This window comes from Cynocephalus volans, chromosome 3 (genome assembly GCF_027409185.1).
Source record: "Cynocephalus volans isolate mCynVol1 chromosome 3, mCynVol1.pri, whole genome shotgun sequence".
In the NCBI taxonomy this organism is placed as follows: Eukaryota; Metazoa; Chordata; class Mammalia; order Dermoptera; family Cynocephalidae; genus Cynocephalus; species Cynocephalus volans.
The window spans coordinates 13,978,280-13,998,984 of NC_084462.1; the positions used below are offsets into that span (position 1 = coordinate 13,978,280).

General features: G+C 38.9%; 1 protein-coding gene and 1 pseudogene across 3 annotated transcripts in view; one reads left to right on the forward strand and one right to left on the reverse strand.

Moving 5' to 3' along the window:
• ZNF606 (zinc finger protein 606) overlaps positions 1–20,705 on the reverse strand; it is a 74,443-nt gene that overhangs the window by 20,412 nt on the left and 33,326 nt on the right. The window contains exon 9 of one of the 3 annotated variants that reach the window (XM_063092007.1): positions 15,895–15,972. The exons of the other annotated variants lie outside the window; for them this stretch is intronic. The gene's annotated coding sequence lies outside the window, so the exon portion shown is untranslated. Of the gene's footprint in view, positions 1–15,894; positions 15,973–20,705 lie in introns of those variants that run through there. 3 annotated transcript variants of the gene reach the window in all.
• On the forward strand, positions 19,006–19,276 carry LOC134373962 (small integral membrane protein 12-like; annotated as a pseudogene).

Sequence of the window (20,705 nt, forward strand, 5' to 3'; positions counted from 1 at the left end):
TTTTTGGTTTCCATTTGCATGATATATATCCATCCCTTCACTTTCATATATCCATGGTATATATCCATCCCTTCACTTTTAGTCTATGAGAGTCTTTACAGGTGAGGTGGGTCTCCTGAAGACACCATATACTTGGGTCTAGCTTTTTTAGTATATGTGCTGCCGAAGCGAGCACGGGTCTAGCTTTTTAATCCAGTCAGTTAGTCTGTGTCTTTTGAATGGGGAGTTTAGTCCATTCACATTCAGAGTAGTTATTGAGAAGTGTTGTTTAATTCCTGTCATTTAATGGCTACTTGTTTAGGTGGTTTAAATATCTTTTGATCATTATTTCCCCTTTTATTTCTCTTCTTTGATGTAAGTTGGGAATTAAAGATGGCAAGATTTAGCTTCTTTTTCTTTCGTGCTGGCATTTTTAACTGTGGGTTTTGCTCTTTCTTGTGTATTTGTGATGATGGTCACCATTATTCAGATTCCAGGTAAAGGACTCCCTTGAGAATTTCTTGCAGGACCGGTTGTGTGGTGGTGAACTCCCACAACTTTTGTTTGTCTTGGAAATACACTATTTCTCCCTCATTTCTGAAGGAGAGCCTTGCTGGGTAAAGAGCTCTTGGCTGGCAGTTTTCTTCTTTTAGTATTTTGAATGTATGATTCCACTTTCTTCTGGCCTGTAGGGTTTCAGTTGAGAAATCTGCTGTTAGCTTGATGGGGGCTCCCCTGCAAGTGACCTGACGCTTTTCTCTTGCTGCTTATAGAATTCTCTTTGTCTTTGAGCTTTGCAAATTTAACTATAATATGTCTTGGGGAAGATCTTTTGGGGTTGAATCTGTTTGAGGACCTTTGAGTTTCCTGGATCTGAAGGTCTGTATGCCACCCTACACCTGGGAAGTTTTCTGTTACTATTTCCTGAGTAGGTTTTCAATACCTTTTCCTTTCTCTTGCCCTTCAGGAATACCCACAATTTGGATGTTAGAGCACTTGAGGTTGTCTGCTATCTCTCGTAGATTTTCCTCATTATTTTTAATTCTTTTCTTCCTTTTTTTTTTTTGTCTGCCTGACTTATTTCAAAAAGACCATCTTCAATCTCTGAAATTCTTTCTTCTGCATGCTCTACCCTGCTGCTCAAGCTCTCAGTCACGTTTTTTATTTCACTGAGTGAGTCTTTCATTTCTAGAAGTTGTGCTACACTCTTTTTTATGGTATTAATCTCTTTGTAGATTTCCTCCTTCATATTCTGGATGTTTTTTCCTGTTTCATTGTGTTCTCTAATTGAATCTTTCTTTGTTTCTTCAAGTTTTCTGAAGATCATTGCTTGAAATTCTTTTTCAGACATTTCAAGGATTCCCTGTTCCATGGAGTCTGACTTTGGGGCATTACTGTATCCTTTTGGTGGTGTCATTTCTTCTTGATTGTTTGTGCTTCTAGTGTTTTCACTGACACTTGGTCATTTGGTAGGGCGTGTGCTTCTTCTACTAAACTGAGGTTAGCTGTGGAGTGGCCTTGGTTGCTACTGTGGGGGGTGAATTGTCTTTGCTTGACAGTGGATATGGTGGTGGTTATGTTAAACCACCTTGGTTCCCCATCTAGACTCTGTGGTTGTAGGATGATCTGCCAGCATGTGGAGTTCTGCTGGGCCAAACTTGGTGGGTTGGAACCATAGGCTGGTGCTCCCCCCTGGGTCTGAGGCAGGATGAGGGGCTGCGTGGAGCCGTGGTTCTACTGGCTGGCACCAGGGAGCTCACTTGCACACGCCAGTTCAGGGCGCCAGGGCGGGTCCTGGAGCTCCCCTCCCCCACCCCCCGCCTGGGTCCAAGGCGGTGGGGTGAGGGAGCTATAGGAAGCTGCCTGGTTCCACTGTCAGGTGCTGCTGCCAGCTGCTTCTGATGGGCTCCCCTGCATGGAGCCAGTTCAGGACACAGGAGTGGGACCTGGAACTCCCCCACTGCCTGGGTTCAAGGCAGCAAGGATAACGATAAGTTTTAAACAAAGCTAACAGTTATATTTCAACAAGCCTTGGGGAGGAGGTTTTGCAACTCAGTAAATATCTGTTTCTTATCTCAGTATATTTTTTCAGGAAAGTTATGCCCCCAACCTATCTCCTTCAGTCTCTTCCACCAGGGTCATGGGACAATCATGTGTCCTGGGGGTATCATGGCTGAGAAGTGGAAAAGTAACAAAATGTCCTCCACAGGGAAAATAGACTTGGTTTGGTTCATAGGGCTAGCCCTATCCTGTTTCAATTTGTTCACATATACTTTTGATTTAAAATTTTGGTTCTTTTTTTTTAACTTCTTTCCTGACCTAAATGAATGGGTCCATATACAGCTAGTGTACTAACTGACTCTGGATACTGAGATGGCTTCTTTGCATCGCTGGTTTTGTTTGAGTATATTTTCTTTCAGGTATCTATTTCTCTCTACGGATTTTTGCTTCTTCCCATTGGAACTATTTAGTTCACTGAACTCTTTTCTTGAACCCCTATCAACTATGTTCTCCCTCTATATGCTTCTCTTGTTGGCATTTTCGTGAAAGACTCTGAGGCCTCATGAAAATTATGTCATAGTGTGCCAACAACCTCTTTTTGCATCTGCTGCCTTCTTCTCAGAGTCCCAAGAGTTGAATGGCTTTGGTCCAACTTGTTAATTGGTTCTGCCCTTGGCTCAGTAATCCAGTTAAGAAACAGAAACTAAATTAAAAGCAACCTAACTCAATAGTCTCCAAAATGTAACTTTCTGGCATTCAACTGCTTGTTTCAAACAGACTTAATTTTCTTCTAGGCTCATCTGTGTATCTCCTCCTAAAATCCTACGATGAAATTCTATGATTTTATTTTGTCTTGACATTCATTTTTTAATCTTTCTTTGTGTCCCATCTGCCACACTCAAACTTCTTCTTGAAAAAGCTTACATTCTTTCTCTGTGCTTTCAGATGTAAATTTGCTACCTTACTTTCTCTAAAATTCTGTGAGGATTTCCACCATGTTGAACAGATAAGCTCTGACTTGTTTCATATAAAACATGATTTGAATCCAACTGTCCACTTTAAATTAGTGAGTTTTACATTGTATCTTTATTTGATTCTGTGTTTTATGAATGTATGCATGTATAAATGTGTAAGATATATATTGTATCTATACATATGTTTATGTTTATACATGAGTATGTATATTGTCTATGCAGTACCAAATTGGTTTACGAATAATGTGTGCTCATAAGTAAATAAGCCTAAGTGCTTTTCAAGTTTACATGCAAGGCTCTGGGGGAAGCGCAGCAGCCAGTCCCCCCAGCTCTTAGTTCACAAACAAATTAAGCAAGTATTAAAAATATCACAAAAGCAACAATTTTATGACATTAAAGCATCAGAGTATAAATCTGTATAACAGATAGACAAAGACAGGCAAAAATATCTAAATCAAATTTTGAAAGCATATCTATCTTACCAACAATTTTAAAAACTAGTTTAAAAGGTCATAAATTGTTTTTCACTAGAAATTAGGGTTACTAAGAGTTAAAATTATAGTTAATATATATAATTAAAACTGCTAGATATAAAAAAAACAATTCTATATAGAGAGTGTTTAAAAACAATAAGATATGTTTTTTGGTTAAAAAAAGGTTATTAAAAGGGCATGAAATGTGGTATTTGTTTTTAAATTTTGTTTATCTTAAAGGGTATTTAAAGATTGTTTCAATTTTTAAAATTTTTTTTAATGTTAGAGACAAAACTGGAGGCCAGCCCACCACCTGATCAGGAGACCAGGTGGGCACCAGATCTGTGCACTTGCTCCCACCACTGCCACTGCCAGCCTACGCTGCCTGAGACCCAGAGAGGCCCACCCACTGCCAGATCAGGAGCCCAAGTGAGCACCAGTCCCATCTTTACTCTGCTACCACTACCACCAGCCCATGCCACCTGAGCCCTGGAGAGGCCCACTCACAGCGAGAGCTGAGGCAGCCCACCACATACTCAACTGCATTGACACAAGAAGAGTCACAAGCAGAGCCTACAAATAGAGGAGGAAGTCTTTCCCCTCATAGCCCACACCAGAGTAACAGAAGAAACAAGTGCCCTACCAGATGACCAAACATCAATGAAAAAATACTAGAACTACAAACAAGAAGATATGACACCACTGAAGGAATATGGTAATTCTCAAGTACCAGACCCCATAGAGCAGGAAACACTTGAAATGTCTGAAAAGGAATTCTAAGCACTGATCTTAAGAAAACTCAAAGAGATAAGAGAAGAATCAATCAGAGAATACAATGAAACAAGAAAAAAATCCAGAATATGAAATAGTAAGTTTACAAAGAGATTAATACCTGAAAAAAGAATTTAGCAGAACTCCCAGAAATGAAGGATTCACTCAATTAAATAAAAAACAGAATAGAAAGCTTGAGAAGCAGGTTAGAGCAAGCAGAAGAAAGAATTTCAGATCTCGAACATGGTCTTTTCAAAATAACCCAGGCAGACAAAATAAGGAAAAAAAGGATTAAAAATAATGAAGAAAATCTAAGAGAGCTAGCAGACAACCTGAAGTGCTCAAACATCCAAATCATGGGTATTCCAGGAGGGGAGGAGAAAGGAAAAGTCATTGAAAACCTGTTAAAGAAAATAATTACAGAAAACTTCCCAGGCATAGAGAGAAATTCATATCTTCAGATCCAGGAAGCCCAAAGAACCCTAAACAGATTCAACCCAAAAATATCTTCCCCAAGACACATTACAGTCAAATTTTCAAAGCTCAAAGACAAAGAGAGAATTCTAAAAGCAGCAAGAGAAAAGTGTCAAGTCAACTATAAGGGAGCACTCGTCAGACTAACAGCAGACTTCTCAAATGAAACCCTGCAAGCCAGAAGAAAGTGGGATGATATATTCAAAATACTAAAAGAAAAAAAATTGTCAACCAAGAATTCTATACCCACCAAGGCTCTCTTTCAGAAATGAGGGAGAAATAGTGTATTTCCAAGACAAACAAAACTTATGGGTGTTCACCACCACACAACCAGCTCTGAAGAAATTCTCAAGGAGTCCTTCATCTGGAATCTGAATAACAATGATCACTATCACAGATACATAAGAAAGAGCAAAACCCGACATTAAAACAAAAATGCAAATGAGAAAGAGAAAGAAGTTAAATCATGCCACCTCAAATTTCCAACTAACATTGAAGAAGAGAAATAAAAGGGAAAGAAATTTTTTAAAAGATACTTAAAACATCTAAACAAAAAGCAATAAAATGCCAGTACCATACTGTTTTGGTTATTATAGCTTTGTAGTATAGCTTAAAGTCAGGTAGTGTTATGCCTCCAGCTTTATTTTTTTTGCTGAGCATTGCTTTGGCTATTCGTGGTCTTTTATTGTTCCATATAAATGTCTGAATAGTTTTTTCCATTTCTGAGAAAAATGTCTTTGGAATTTTGATGGGGACTGCATTGAATTTGTATATCACTTTGGGTAGTATGGACATTTTCACTATGTTGATTCTTCCAATCCAAGAGCATGGAATATCTTTCCATCTTCTTGTATCCTCTCTAATTTCTCTCAGCAGTGGTTTGTAGTTCTCATTATAGAGATTTTTCACCTCCTTGGTTAACTCAATTCCTAAGTATTTTATTTTTTTGGTGGCTATTGTAAATGGGCAGTCTTTCTTGATTTCTCCTTCTGCATGTTCACTATTGGAGAAAAGAAATGCTACTGATTTTTGTGTGTTGATTTTGTATCCTGCTACTGTGCTGAAATCATTTATCAATTCCAAGAGTTTTTTTGTAGAGGTTTTAGGCTGTTCGATATATAGGATCATGTCATCTGCAAACAGGGACAGTTTGACTTCATCTTTTCCAGTCGGGAGGCCCTTTATTTCCTTCTCTTCTCTGATTGCTCTGGCTAGTACTTCCAACACTATGTTGAATAGGAGTGGTGAGAGTGGGCATCCTTGTCTAGTGCCTGTTCTTAAAGGAAAAGCTTTCAGCTTTTCCCCATTCAGGATGATATTGGCAGTGGGTTTGTCATATATGGCTTTAATTGTGTTGAGATACTTTCCTTCTATACCTAACTTATAGAGGGTCTTTGTCATGAATGAGTGCTGAACTTTATCAAATGCTTTTTCAGCATCTATAGAGATGATCATATGGTCCTTGTGTTTGAGTTTATTAATATGGTGTATCACATTTATTGATTTCCGTATGTTGAACCAACCTTGCATCCCTGGGATGAATCCCACTTGATCGTGATGAATAGTTTTTCGTATGTGTTGCTGTATTCTGTTTGCTAGTATTTTAGTGAGGATTTTTGCATCTATATTCATCAAGGATATCGGCCTGTAGTTTTCTTTTTTTGGTTATATCTTTACCTGGTTTTGGTATCAGGATGATGTTTGCTTCATAGAATGAGTTTGGGAGATTTGCGTCCGTTTCAATCTTTTGGAATAGTTTGTAAAGAATCGGTGTCAATTCCTCTTTGAATGTTTGGTAAAATTCTGCTGTGACTCCATCTGGTCCTGGGCTTTTCTTTGTTGGGAGCCTTCTGATAACAGCTTCAATCTCCTTTATTGTTATTGGTCTGTTCAAATTTTCTACGTCTTCACGGTTCAGTTTTGGGAGCTTGTGTGTGTCCAGAAATTGGACACACTGACCAATGGAATAGAATAGAGAATCCAGAAATCAACCCACACACTTACTGCCATCTGATCTTTGACAAAGGCACCAAGCCTATTCACTGGGGAAGGGACTGCCTCTTCAGCAAGTGGTGCTGGGATAACTGGATATCGATATGCAGGAGAATGAAACTAGATCCATACCTCTCACCGTATACTAAAATCAACTCAAAATGGATTAAGGATTTAAATATACACCCTGAGACAATAAAACTTCTTAAAGAAAACATAGGAGAAACACTTCAGGAAATAGGACTGGGCACAGACTTCATGAATACGACCCCAAAAGCACGGGCAACCAAAGGAAAAATAAACAAATGGGATTATATCAAACTAAAAAGCTTCTGCACAGCAAAAGAAACAATTAAAAGAGTTAAAAGACAACCAACAGACTGGGAGAAAATATTTGCAAAATATACATCTGACAAAGGATTAATATCCAGAATATATAAGGAACTCAAACAACTTTACAAGAAGAAAACAAGCAACCCAATTAAAAAATGGGCAAAAGAGCTAAGTAGGCATTTCTCTAAGGAAGATATCCAAATGGCCAACAGACATATGAAAAAATGCTCAACATCACTCAGCATCCGGGAAATGCAAATCAAAACCACATTGAGATACCATCTAACCCCAGTTAGGATGGCTAAAATCCAAAAGACTATGAACGATAAATGCTGGCGAGGCTGCGGAGAAAAAGGAACTCTCATACATTGTTGGTGGGACTGCAAAATGGTGCAGCCTCTATGGAAAATGGTATGGAGGTTCCTTAAACAATTGCAAATAGATCTACCATACGACCCAGCCATCCCACTGTTGGGAATATACCCAGAGGAATGGAAATCATCAAGTCGAAGGTATACCTGTTCCCCAATGTTCATCGCAGCACTCTTTACAATAGCCAAGAGTTGGAACCAGCCCAAATGCCCATCATCAGATGAGTGGATACGGAAAATGTGGTACATCTACACAATGGAATACTACTCAGCTATAAAAACGAATGAAATACTGCCATTTGCAACAACATGGATGGACCTTGAGAGAATTATATTAAGTGAAACAAGTCAGGCACAGAAAGAGAAATACCACATGTTCTCACTTATTGGAGGGAGCTAAAAATTAATATATAAATTCACACACACACATACACACACACACACACAAACCGCGGGGGGGGGGAGAAGATATAACAACCACAATTATTTGAAGTTGATACAACAAGCAAACAGAAAGGATATTGTTGGGGGGGAGGGGGGAGGGAAAAGGGAGGGAGGTTTTGGTGATGGGGAGCAATAATCAGCTACAATGCATATCGACAAAATAAAATTAAAAAAATAAATAAATAAATAAATTTAAAAAAAAAAAAAAAAAAGCAATAAAATGACAGGAGTAAAACCATACCTGTCAATAACAACCCTAAATGCAAATGGATTAAATTCCCCACTCAAAAGACAGAGACTGACTGATTGGATTAAAAAGCTAGACCCAACTACATGCTGTCTTCAAGAGACTCACCTCACCTGTAAAGACACACACAGATTAAAAGTGAAGGGATGGAAAAAGATATACCATACAAATAGAAACCAAAAACTAGCAGGAGTAGCTATTCTTATATCAAATAAAATAGACTTTAAACCAAAAACCATAAAAAGAGACAAAGGAGGCCACTAAATAATGATAAAGTGAACTATTAAGCTAGAAGAAATAACAATCATAAATATGTATGCACTCAATACTGGAGTACCCAGATATATAAAGCAAACATTCTTAGACATAAAGAAAGAAATAGGCCCCAATACAATAATAGTGGGTGACCTGAACACCCCTCTCTCAGTATGAAACAGATCTTCCAGGCAACAAATCAACAAAAAGACACAGAATTTAAACCACACCTTAGACCAACTGGACCTGGCAGATATATACAGAACATTTCACCCAACAACTACAGAATACACATTCTTCTCATCAGCACATGGAACATTCTCCAGGATAAACCACATATTGGGTCACAAATCCGGACTCAGCAAATTTTTAAAAAATTGAAATCATTCCAAGTATCTTTTCAGACCACATGGATTAAAACTGGAAATCAATAACAAGCAAAATCCTGGAAACTATACAAATGCATGGAAACTAAACAATAGGCTCCTGAATGACCTATAGATCCAAGAAGAAATTAAACAGGAAATCAAAAAATTTCTAGAAACTAATGAAAATAAAGATACATCACACCAAAACCTGTGGGATACTGCAAAAGCAGTACTAAGAGGGAAGTTTATTGCAATAAACACTTACATCAAAAGGACTTCAAATAAGTGACCTAACACTATGCCTCAAAGAACTAGAAAAACAACAATGACCCAATCTGACAAGTAGTAGATGGAAAGAAATAATTAAGATCAGAGCAGAATTAAATGAAATAGAGACCCAAAAAATGAAACAAAAGATCAATAAAACAAAAAGTTGGTTTTTGAGCAAATAAAATAGATTAGCACAGTTAATAAAAAAGAGAAAAGAACCAAATAACAAAAATCAGACACTACAACCAATACCACAGAAACATGAAGAGTCATTAGAGACTATTATAAACAACGGTATGACAACATATATGAAAACCTGGAGGAAATGGATCCATTTCTGGACACATACAAACTACCCAGACTGAACCAAGAAGAGATAGAAGACCTGAACAGACCAGTAACAAGTAACGAGATTGAAGAAGTAATCAGCAATATTCCAATAAAGAAAAACCCAGGACCAGATGGCTTTACAGCTGAATTATATCAGACCTGTAAAGAGAAATTAATACCAATTCTCCTCAAACTATTCCAAAAATTGAAGCAGAAGCCATTCTCCCAATTTCATTCTATGAGGTGAACATCACCCTGATACCAAAACCAAAAAAAAGATACAACAAAAAAAGAAAACTAGAGGCCAATATCTTTGATGAACATAGACACAAAAACCCTCAACAAAATATTAGCAATCAGAATACAGCAACACATCAAAAAAATTGTACACCATGATCAAGTGGGATTCATCCCAGGGATGCAAGGATGGTTCAACAGACAAAAGTCAATAAATGTGATACATCGCATCAACCAAATCAAGGACAAATCCATATGATTATCTCAATAGATGCAGAAAAAGCATTTGACAAAATTCAACATCTCTTCATGATAAAGACTCTCAACAAATTAGGTATATAGAAGGAAAGCATATCAACACAATAAATGCCACCTATGACAAGCCCACTGCCAATATCATCCTGAATGGGGAAAAATTGAAGGCTTATCCCTTAAGAACAGGAACAAGAAAAGGATGCCCACTCTCACCACTTCTATTTGACATAGTACTGAAGGTACTAGCCAGAGCAATCAGGCAAGAGAAAGAAATAAAGGGCCCCCAGACTGCAAAAGATGAAGTCGAACTGTCACTATTTGCAGATGATATGATCCTACATAGAGAAAAACCTAAAGACTCTGTCAAAAAACTCTTAGAGCTGATAAATAATTTCTGTAACATTGCAGGATACAACATCAATGCCCAAAAATCAGTGGTATTTATATCTCCAATAATGACCTAACAGAAAGAAAAATAAAGAAAGTATGCCCACTTACAAAGCTCACAAAAAATATCTAGGAATCAATTCAAACAAGGAAGTGAAAGCTCTCTACAATGAGAACTACAAACCACTACTGAAAGAAATTAAAGAAGACACAAAAAGATGGAAAGACATTCCATGTTCTTGGATTAGAAGAATTAACATTGTGAAAATGTCATAATACCCAAAGTGATCTACAGATTCAATGAAATCCCCATCAAAATACCAATGACATTCTTCACAGAAATGGAGAAAACAATCTTAACATTCATATGGAACAACAAAAGACACCAAATAGGCAAAGCAATCCTGAGCCAAAAATATAAAGCTGGAGGCATAACACTACCTGACTTCAAATTATACTACAAAGCTATAGTAACCAAAACAGCATGGTACTGACATAAAAATAGACACTTAACCAGTGAAGCAGAATAGAGAACACAGAAATCATCCTTCAGGCTTACAGCCATCTGATATTTGAGAAAAGCAACAAAAACTTACTTTGGGGAAAAGAATGCTTCTTCAACAAGTGGTGCTGGGAAAATTGGATATCCATATGCAGAAGAATGAAACTAGACATGCACCTCTCACCATATACCAAAATCAACTCAAAATGGATTAAAGACTTAAGTATAAGACCTGAAACTGTAAAACTACTATGTGAAAAAATAGGGGAAACACTTTGGGAACTAGGTCTGGGCACAGATTTTATTAACAAGAACCCAAAAGCACAAGCTACAAAAGAAAAAATAAACAAATGGGATTATATTAAACTAAAAACATTCTGTACAGCAAAGGAAACAATCAACAGAGTGAAATGACAACCTACAGAGTGGGAGAAAATTTTTGCAAACTATACATCCAACACAGGATTAATGTCCAGAATATACAAGGAATTCAAGCAATTACATGGTAAAATAATAATAATAATAATAACCCAATTTTAAAAATGGCCAAAGGAGCTGAATAGACATATTTCTAAGTAAGACACACAAATGGCCAACAGGTACATGAAGAAATGCTCAACATCACTAATCATTAGGGAAATGAAAATTAACACCACATTGAGATATTACCTCATCCAAGTTAGACTGGCTATAATCAAAAAGACAGAACAAATGCTGGCAAGGATGTGGAGAGAAGGGGGGCGGCCCGTGGCTCACTTGGGAGAGTGTGGTGTGGATAACACCAAGGCCACGGGTTCGGATCCCATATAGGGATGGCCAGTTAGCTCACTGGGTGAGCATGGTGCTGACAACACCAAGTCAAGGGTTAAGATCCCCTTACCGGTCATCTTTAAAAAAAAATTTTTTTTAAAGGATGTGGAAAGAAGGGAACACTCCTACACTGTCAGCAGGACTGTAAATTAGTACAACCAGTATGGAAAACAGTATGAAGGTTTCTCAAACTACAGATAGACCTACCATATGATCCAGCAACCCCATTTCTGGGTATATATGCAAAGGAATGGAAATCATCATGTCAAAGGGCTACCTGCACTCCTGTGTTCATCACAGCTCTACTTACAATAGCCAAGATAAGGAACCAACCTAAATGTCCATCAACAGATGACTGGATAAGAAAAATGTGTTGTATATACACCATGCAATACTACTCTGCCATAAAAAAGATTGAAATTCTGCCATCTGCAACAACATGGATGAGCTTGGAGAAACTTGTGTTGAGTGAAATAAGCAAAGCACAGAGAGAAAAATACCACATAAGTGGGATCTGAGAGAAAGGAAGGAGAAAAAGACCACAGTGGTTGTGGGCCCAAATGCAAAGATACGTCACTAGAGCTGGTGTTTGTGATTGACAGCTCAGAAAGTGTGGAGACAGAGAACTTCCAGATCATCAGAAATTTTGTGAAGACCTGGCTGACCATGTAGCTGTGGACCTTGCCACAGCCCACATAGGCATAATCAACTACAATCATAAGGTGTATAAGGTGGATAAATTGAAGCATTTCTCCAACAAGGATTACTTCAAGCTGCCTGTGGACAAACAACCTGCAGTATCTGGGGGAAGGCACCTACACAGCCACTGCTGTCCAAGCAGCCAGTGACATGTTCGAGAATGCAAGGCAAGGCATAAAGAAGGTGTTCTTGGTCCTTACTGATGGGCAGACAGATTCCCGAGACAAAAAGAAACTTACAGAGGTGGTGAAAAATGCCAGTGACACCAATATAGAGATATTTGTGATTGGGGTGGTGAAGAAAAATTACCCCAACTTTGAAATATTCCACAAATAAATGAATCCAATTGCCACTGACCCATGTTTATCAATTCAATGACTTCTTCACCCTACAAGACACCCTGAAGCAAAATTTGTTTACAAAAATTTGTGAGGATTTTGATTCCTACCTCATTCAAATATTTGATTCATCATTGCTTCAACCTGGTTTGGGGATGTCAGGGGGGAAACTCAGTGAATCTACTCCAGAGCCTCAGAAAGAAACTTCTGAGTCATTCAGTTTCCCTGGAGCCCAGGACGAAAAGAATGAGCCTCCAGAGCCTATCTGGGCCAATGGTCTGGCCACCACCACTACTTCACCTGAGGCTGCCACCACCCATGGGCCATTGCTTAGCACCCCTGATGATGGGGCAGAGGGCATGCAAATCACAACTGCAAGTCCTGTTTTGGTTTTACAGTCAGAAAAGATGGTGCACAAAGATCCTAGATGTTGGGAAACCTTGCATCTTGGAAATTGTGATGAATATGTGGTTTAATGGTATTATGACAACCATGCCAACTCTTGTGCCCACTTTTGGTTCAGTGGCTGTAATGGCTCAGGAAATAGATTCAACAATGAAAAAGAATGTCAAGAAATCTTCATACAAGGATGAGCAAGCCTGTCACCCTCATTCAAGTTCAACAGCATGACAGTAGGCGTTGGTGGTATAGTGGTGAGCATAGCTGCCTTCCAAGTTCAACAGCATGAAAAAGAGCCCTCAAGGAAGAAGAAGATTGAACAGCCATCTTCGCAAAAATAATATTACAGTTTTTGTGGTTTAATTAAAATTTTATCATGTAATATTTGGTACTACAAAAGAATATATGCGACATACTCATAAGTTAAAAAAACATGATAGTGAGATGAATATGAGTGAACATATCACCTAGAGAATGACTCAAACATTTCCAATTCTCTTGAAGCTTCCCGTGTGCCCCTCCACCTTCCCAAGCCCCCTGTTCCATCCCAGGGGTATCCCACCTTAAACTTTGCATTTACCATGTCAATTTGCTGTTGGTTTTTATGTGTACTTCTACATAAAATTATACATCTCTCTCTGTTTCTCTAAACAATACATATTTAGTCTTGCTTATTTTGAGCTTTATAAAAAAGGTGTCATACTCTAATCTTCTACAACTTGCTATTTTCATTCAACATTATAATTAAACCATATGCTTTACCATATATAAACATCTTCCTATATAATTTATTGTTTAGTTTTGAGTTTAGAAAATTCATGTCACAATATGTAATTCTCTGTGGCTTGCTAGATTATTACATTATAATTCATACACATTTATTTACTTTCACAATTGTATAATATTTGTGTAAATATACCCCATGATACATTTAACCACTACCTTGTCTATGACCAATTAAATTGTTTCCATTTTTTTTCAGTAAAAATAGACAATTTAAACTGTGAAAAATAATGCTAAAATTAAAGTAGTAAAAGGAATTTGAGGGGAAAAAACTATTAAAATCACAAAATAAATTTAAGTAACAAAATTCATGTTAGTACATAGCATGACTTAAAGACTATAAATAATTCAATCCACAAAAAAGCAGTGCACATAATATAATTCACAGCAAATTCCATATTTAAAATTCCTTTACTTATTAAAAAGAACAGAATTCAAAATAATAGTACAGTTAGCTGAACTGGTTAGAGCATGGTGTTATAACACCAAGGTCAAGGGTTCAGATCACCTCACCGGCCAGCTACCAAAAAGAAAAGTAATAATTTAAATATGTCAGGTAATATAAGACACATATCGCAACAGACTACAACTTGGAAAAGAACCAAGTCAGATGATTGTTCAAGGAGAGAAACTGGAAAAAAGTCATTTTAAAGATTTTAAAAGTCATTTAAAAAACTAAATTATGAATGGGATGGCATTAAAATATTGGAAATTATTGGGAACTTCAAAAGAATAAAATATACCTAAATCTCTGTGTCACACATTAAGTGGTACAAATAACACATAGAATTTTTTTAAAAACCAAAGACAGATCTCTAGATAATAAAAGAACATTTATCTTTGGGTTTTGCAATCATTAGCAAGCATGACTCCAACCAGAATCTGTAAATATCTGTGAAAGATGTGAATATATGTAAAGATAGTTACAGTAGCAATAAAATGATCAAAAACTAAAAAAGCCATCCAGTGAAAACATTAAACAAAATTTAGATTCTCAAAATAATTTTAGTAATAATATAAATTTGGAGTCCTTTGGGTTGACAAATGTTCTGACTCTCAGATGTAAAAAGCCAAACTGGGAAATGAACTATAAGTGGTGTAATTGATTTTGGTATTTAGTTTAAAACTACATTTATGGTTTTTCTCTTCTATGTTGCAATGAATGTCAAGGGTTGGGGCTCCAGTGCATATAGACTTTCCCTTTCTTTGAGCATAGAATGTGACTAGCAAGCCTGCTCATATTAGTTTTCTATTCTGGAAAATCTTTGCACAATGAAGAAGTTCCCTTCATGTGCTTTCCTTTTGGAGGTGAAGAGTTGGCTACATCACTTTATTGAATTTTGCATTCCTTAGACTCAAAATATATTAATGTACTCTAGTCTTACTCTAAAGGCCTTTGACGTTGAAAGAAAAACAAAATGAGGGCCGAGCCCATGGTGCACTCGGTTGAGTGCGGCACTGGGAGCGCAGCGACGCTCCCGCCGCGCGTTCGGATCCTATATAGGAATGGCCGGTGCATTCACTGGCTGAGTGCTGGTCACGAAAAAAGACAAAAAAAAAAATGAATCCAAAAACAGGGCTTTGTTCCCAGCTAGTGGGCAGAGAGCAGAGGTCCAACCGAAGAGTGCAGGTAGGCCCACGGGTGAGCACGTGGTCCCTGGCCTGTAGCTGCCTTCCCCAAAGTTGCCAGGATTGCCTTTTTCAAGGTAACGGCTTCAGGCTGTAACCTGTGAGTTAGTGGAGGGGTGATCACTAGTATTCACTCTGGCCCTGGCCAGGCCTGATGGCTCCCTCACTTCTCAGTGCTCTGGTGTGGAGTCTGGGAGCCTAGCTGGCCCTCTGCAGCCAGGGCTTCTTGACCTCAGGCTTCTGAGTGGGGACCAAACTTGAGGCCATGAATGTAATGGGATAGGGGCAGGGTACTGGGAGACCAGAGGAGGAAGAAGGTAGCTTTTGGGACCCTGGCCTCACTTGCGCTCCCATCTGTGGACTGGGCTCCAGTGACTGTCAGGCCCCTTCTGTCCTTGTTAGCAGTTAGTTCCCAAATTTGGGACTGTGACTTTGGATCTCATTGGGCCTCTGGGTCCCAGGCACAAGGGCAGGTTTCCAGGCAATCCAGTTGACCTTTATCAGATGCTTTGGCAGGCTCTGTCCATGCCTGGCTGGAAATATGCATCACAGTATTTGTGAGACACTTTTGCCTCTTTCATTTCGACACCCTGAGGATGACTTAATGGAGTGTCCGGCTTCTTGTAGTCAGGAAAGGCATCTGCTTTGTTCCTGCCACCATTTGAGAGAGGACAGGTAGATGACTGCTGTGGTTTTACACAAGTGATTTGTAGAGGGTTAGAAATCTTGATTCTCATTTGATTTTTAGAATAGGGTTTTTAGTTAAATGCATGTATGAGGCAACAGTCTCAAGTCAGGGAGCCAAAGCCCACATTTAGCATGGCAACAGCCCATTTAATCAATTCTAATTAAATATATGTTGATTCTCATTTGATTTTTAGAACAGAGTTTTTATATAAATGCATGTATGGGGCAACAGTCCTTGGTTAAGAGACAACAGTCTACAGATGGCATGGAACAGCCTATCTAATCAACTCTAATCACTGCTTAGGCATGGGATTGTATACTTCAATGATTTTAGAGCTAACAGGTGGTTGTCATACCAATCCTGTTAAGAGATTTTAAGACTTGCTGAAGAGAAAGTTCTGAAAAAATGTTTGCTAAGGGCAGGCTGTCTGTTAGTGTAAACTTTAGAGACAATTATACTTAGATTTAATCAAAAGAATGTAACTTTTGCTTAAATCATTTGAGGAGAGGTTATATTTTAGATAATGATCACAGTTTGACCAACTTAGCTTTTCACAAATTGTACTTTGGAATGTCACATTGTTAATTTTACTGATGTTACTAGTTTCCATTGTTTAAGCTATACTTAGCCATAGATAACTTTTGTCACACTGCCCATGTCTTTGTGTCCTTTTGAAATGATTAAATCAACTGATTTTTCTTGTGAAAACAGAAGCTAACTTTGAATCTGGGTCGTATCCAGTTTTCTCCTTCTAACAGAGGAGTTGCTGAGGTGCAGTCCCTTTGGGCGTCTCATCGCATTCATGATGCTTTGAGTAATCCTTTTTTTCATCTCTGTTACACAGGGATTTCCTTGAGCTGTCATGCATTCCTTCAACAAACTTTTTGAGCACTTTGTGCCAGGCAGAGTGGGAAGGATGGGGGATGAATAGGGCACAGGTGGGGGTGGACAGACATGGCCCATGCCCTCTTGGAGCTTAATGTGTTTTGAGAAATACAGACAGGTGGGATAAGCCAGTACAGTGCCTGACACAAACAAAGTGGTTATAAGTTGGATAAATGAATGGATTAACTTATTTGGGAATGATTAGAATGTGAGCAGGATGACAGAGAAAGAGACTTTGTGCTGAGTATGAGAAACTGTATGAGTTGTGGACTCATGCTCAGTATGGTTTAGGAAAAATTGGAAATATGAATGGAGAGTTGCTGTTTAGGGAAAGTGTTTAAAGACGGAACTTGCTTAAAAGATGGGAAATAAAATGTAGTAATATTAGATTTGGTATTCTTCAGGGTTGTGTCTTTTAACAACTTCTAAATCTTAGAATTTCACAAATCTCTCAGTATAATCTCAGATTTTGCAAAAAGGGAAGCTCTTCTACGTAATGAAATGCCAAGCTAATGGAAAAAAAAATCCAAGAAGATTTCCCTAAGTCCAGGATTTGGAAAGAAAACATATACCCATCTGCAGTGTATTCTTTCCATTAGAAAGAGCATAGGCTTGGAAGTTGGAGAGGCCTGGATTCAAAATCAAGGCTTTATAGCTTCTAGTGATCTTGGGCAAGTTAACAAGTTAACATAATGTTCCTGAGCTTTCGTGGCCTTAGACAAAAATCTGGGCTAATAATTCCTACATCTTAGAGGTGTTGTGAGGATCAGATGATGACTAGTGTGTAAATTGTCAGCATAGTGCCTGAGGCTAAGACAAAGGACCAGGAGGGGAATCGTAGAGCTTTGGGATTTTCGGGGTGGAGGGGGTTGTTTGTTTTTTTGTTTTTTTTCTCTCTCTCTTGATGGCCCATTATAGTCTTAGGGCCATAAGAAACAGGGATTCCTCCAAAGAGAATTGGAACCAAAGAGAGAGAGAGGGAAAAAGTCATCTTACTCTTGGTGCAGTTTTGATCGTTCACTTTAGACTAGAGATAGCAGTGTTGGAGAAATACCTACAGGGTCACAAACAGAAAGATCTTTTAATGGAGATTTTGGGGCAAGTTACTTAACCCTCTGATAATGCCATCTACCTCACAGGGTGGACACAAGGATTAAAGAGGATAGTATACATAAAGTGCTTAGCCCACAGCCTCACACATAATAAGTGCTCAATAAATGATACCTATCATTATGATAATTGTGAACGGTCTGATAATTGCTAATAGTGGTAATAATCATTTGAGACTAAATGGCCATTAGAGTGACCTAATTTGTGTGTTTTTACATTACTTTGGTACCGTCCTACTTCATTTCAAGAAGACCTGGGGCAATTCTACTACTTTTATTTTTTTTCCCCTGCCAGGACTTGTTCAGTGCTTTTTACAGCGAATTTTCCAGTCCTAGGGTGTCCAGAGTATGTATAATGGTTTGTGATATTTTCAGGAGCTTAATATGCAAATGTGAGGATATGGGTTCAGTTGAAGATGGTATATTTTGACAGTGATTTGGTTAGCAGATTTGCCCCATTGTTAGAAAAGCCAAGTTCAAAATAGGATAAAACCGTTATCTATTGATATAAAATCCAGAATAATTAGGTAATGGATTATGGCTTGGGTTGTTTAAATATGTTCCCTATACTTTATGTGAGGAAAAGGAACTTCTCATTATTGCAGGGACAGGAAATTCATAATGGGATTGTCAGTGGTGTGAAAAGGTGGCTGGTTGTGCTCATGGAGAAATTTCATAGAGCAGAGGAAGGCTTCTTTTCCCTTCCTGAAATCTTGGCAACCTGTACAGGGAGGGACTGGGTCAACAACAGGCTTGAAACTCTATTAGGTAAGGCCCAGAGGTCCCCTTGAGTGGAACACTGCCATGTACAGGTGCACAAAAATCAAAGAGTCTAGAACATAAAACAGAGATTCTTCCCCACTTCCCTAACAATTGAATCTTTCAAAATTTCCTAGATTATTTCAGGGACCCAACTGTTGCATAAAGCAAGGTACCCTCCTGCACTGCTTTGCATGGGGTGGATGCTTGGTAAATTGTGCCAGGCTACCTGATATCGTGTGACCTGTGCTTTGGACTGTGGTGCATACCTATGCTCCATGTCGCATTTCCTGTGGACTTTGTGGTGAGGGCTATGGGCTACCACCTGGGATGGTTTATCAGGGAAAAATATCCTGAGACTGTGGAGGAGGAAAAGAGCATCTCGGAGCACTAGGAGGATAGCAAGCTGGATGAGCTGCTTGGCAAGGACCACATCCAGGTGGTAAGCCTTAAGGACAACCTGGAATTTGCCCCCAAAGTTGTCCTGAACAGAAACCTCCCAGAGAAGAATTAACGGAGGACACAGAGCCTGGTGGTCCTACAGTGGGCCATGACATAGTGGGTCCTGCCACTATGTTGACCCAGCCCTAGAACCCACATCTGATTGCTTATTCTGGCCCCTCTCACACCACACAGCCACACATATACTGACTGCTCCTTTATGGCCAGGCAGACACAGCAGCAGCTGAGAGGCCAGCGAACAGGAAGGCCCTTGAGGGTTCTGGCCTGAAGGCTGCATCTGTTTTGTGGAGGCCACAACAGCTCAGGCTTCAAAGCCTATGGGCACACTGCCAGCCATTCTGGGCAACCCAACTAAATTTAAAGGAAGTACTCCTTTTAACTTACAGGATATTATTGGCAAAACCATTCACAGCAAACAAATTCCACTAGATATCAGTATTGGAACAATCTTTATTAAACACCTGCTCATTGTGTTGGCTCCTTTCCTTTATAGACGTAGTGCATGCCAAGTGCAACACTGGAACAAGCCAAAATCCCTGGCCCTACTAGTCAGGACCTCAAAGTGGGGCCTGAGGAGCTTCCTCTGCAGGTAAAGGTAGTAAACACACCACAATATAGCCTAAAACAAGGTACTATTGGCCTTCAGCCTGTTATTCAAGATTTACTCAAAAAGGTAGCAATTAGTTACACTATTTCTCTTTTCGGTAGTCAGTTCTGGCCAGTCTTAAAGGCTTCCACCAAGAGATGCTTAACTACTGATTACTGAAACCTCGATGCTCAAGTTTCCCTCATCAAGGCTTCAATACCTAAGATAATCAAATTAATCGAAGGTTTCCAAAGGGCACCCAGCAACTGTTTTGCTATGGTTGATCTGGCCAATGTGTTTTTCTCAGTACCAATTACCAACCAGTCACAGCCTGTTTGCCTTTACCTTTGAAGGACCCCAATGTACATTTTTCCCCCAATATACATTTACCTGGTTGCCCATGAGCTATTTAAACAGCTTAGTAGCTGGTTAGCTCAGTTGGTTACAGTGCAGCCTTATAACACCAAGGTCATGGGTTCAGATCCCCAAACCAGCCACGGCCAAAAAAAACCCCAGAAAAAAATTTTTTTAAAAAAAGCTCAGTCCTCACCCAAAATTTGTGCCACAAGAACCTGAACATGGTCCTCTTTAAGGCCTCTCAGTACTGACACTACATAGATTATATTCTGATATGGGGATCCTCCAAGGAGGAAGTCCAAAAGCCATGCCACTGATCCCCCCTCTCCCCTCCAACCAATTTTAGACTCAAGGCATTGGCCACCCCGACTATGCCTCCTGATGCATTTGGACAAAGCATGGTCAAAAATGAGGCTTTTGGGGCTGGCCAATTAGCTCACTTGGTTAAAGTATGGTGCTGATAACACCGAAGTCCAGGGTTTGATCCCTTTACCAGCCAGCCATCAAAAAAAAAAAAAAAAAAAATGAGGCTTTTGAA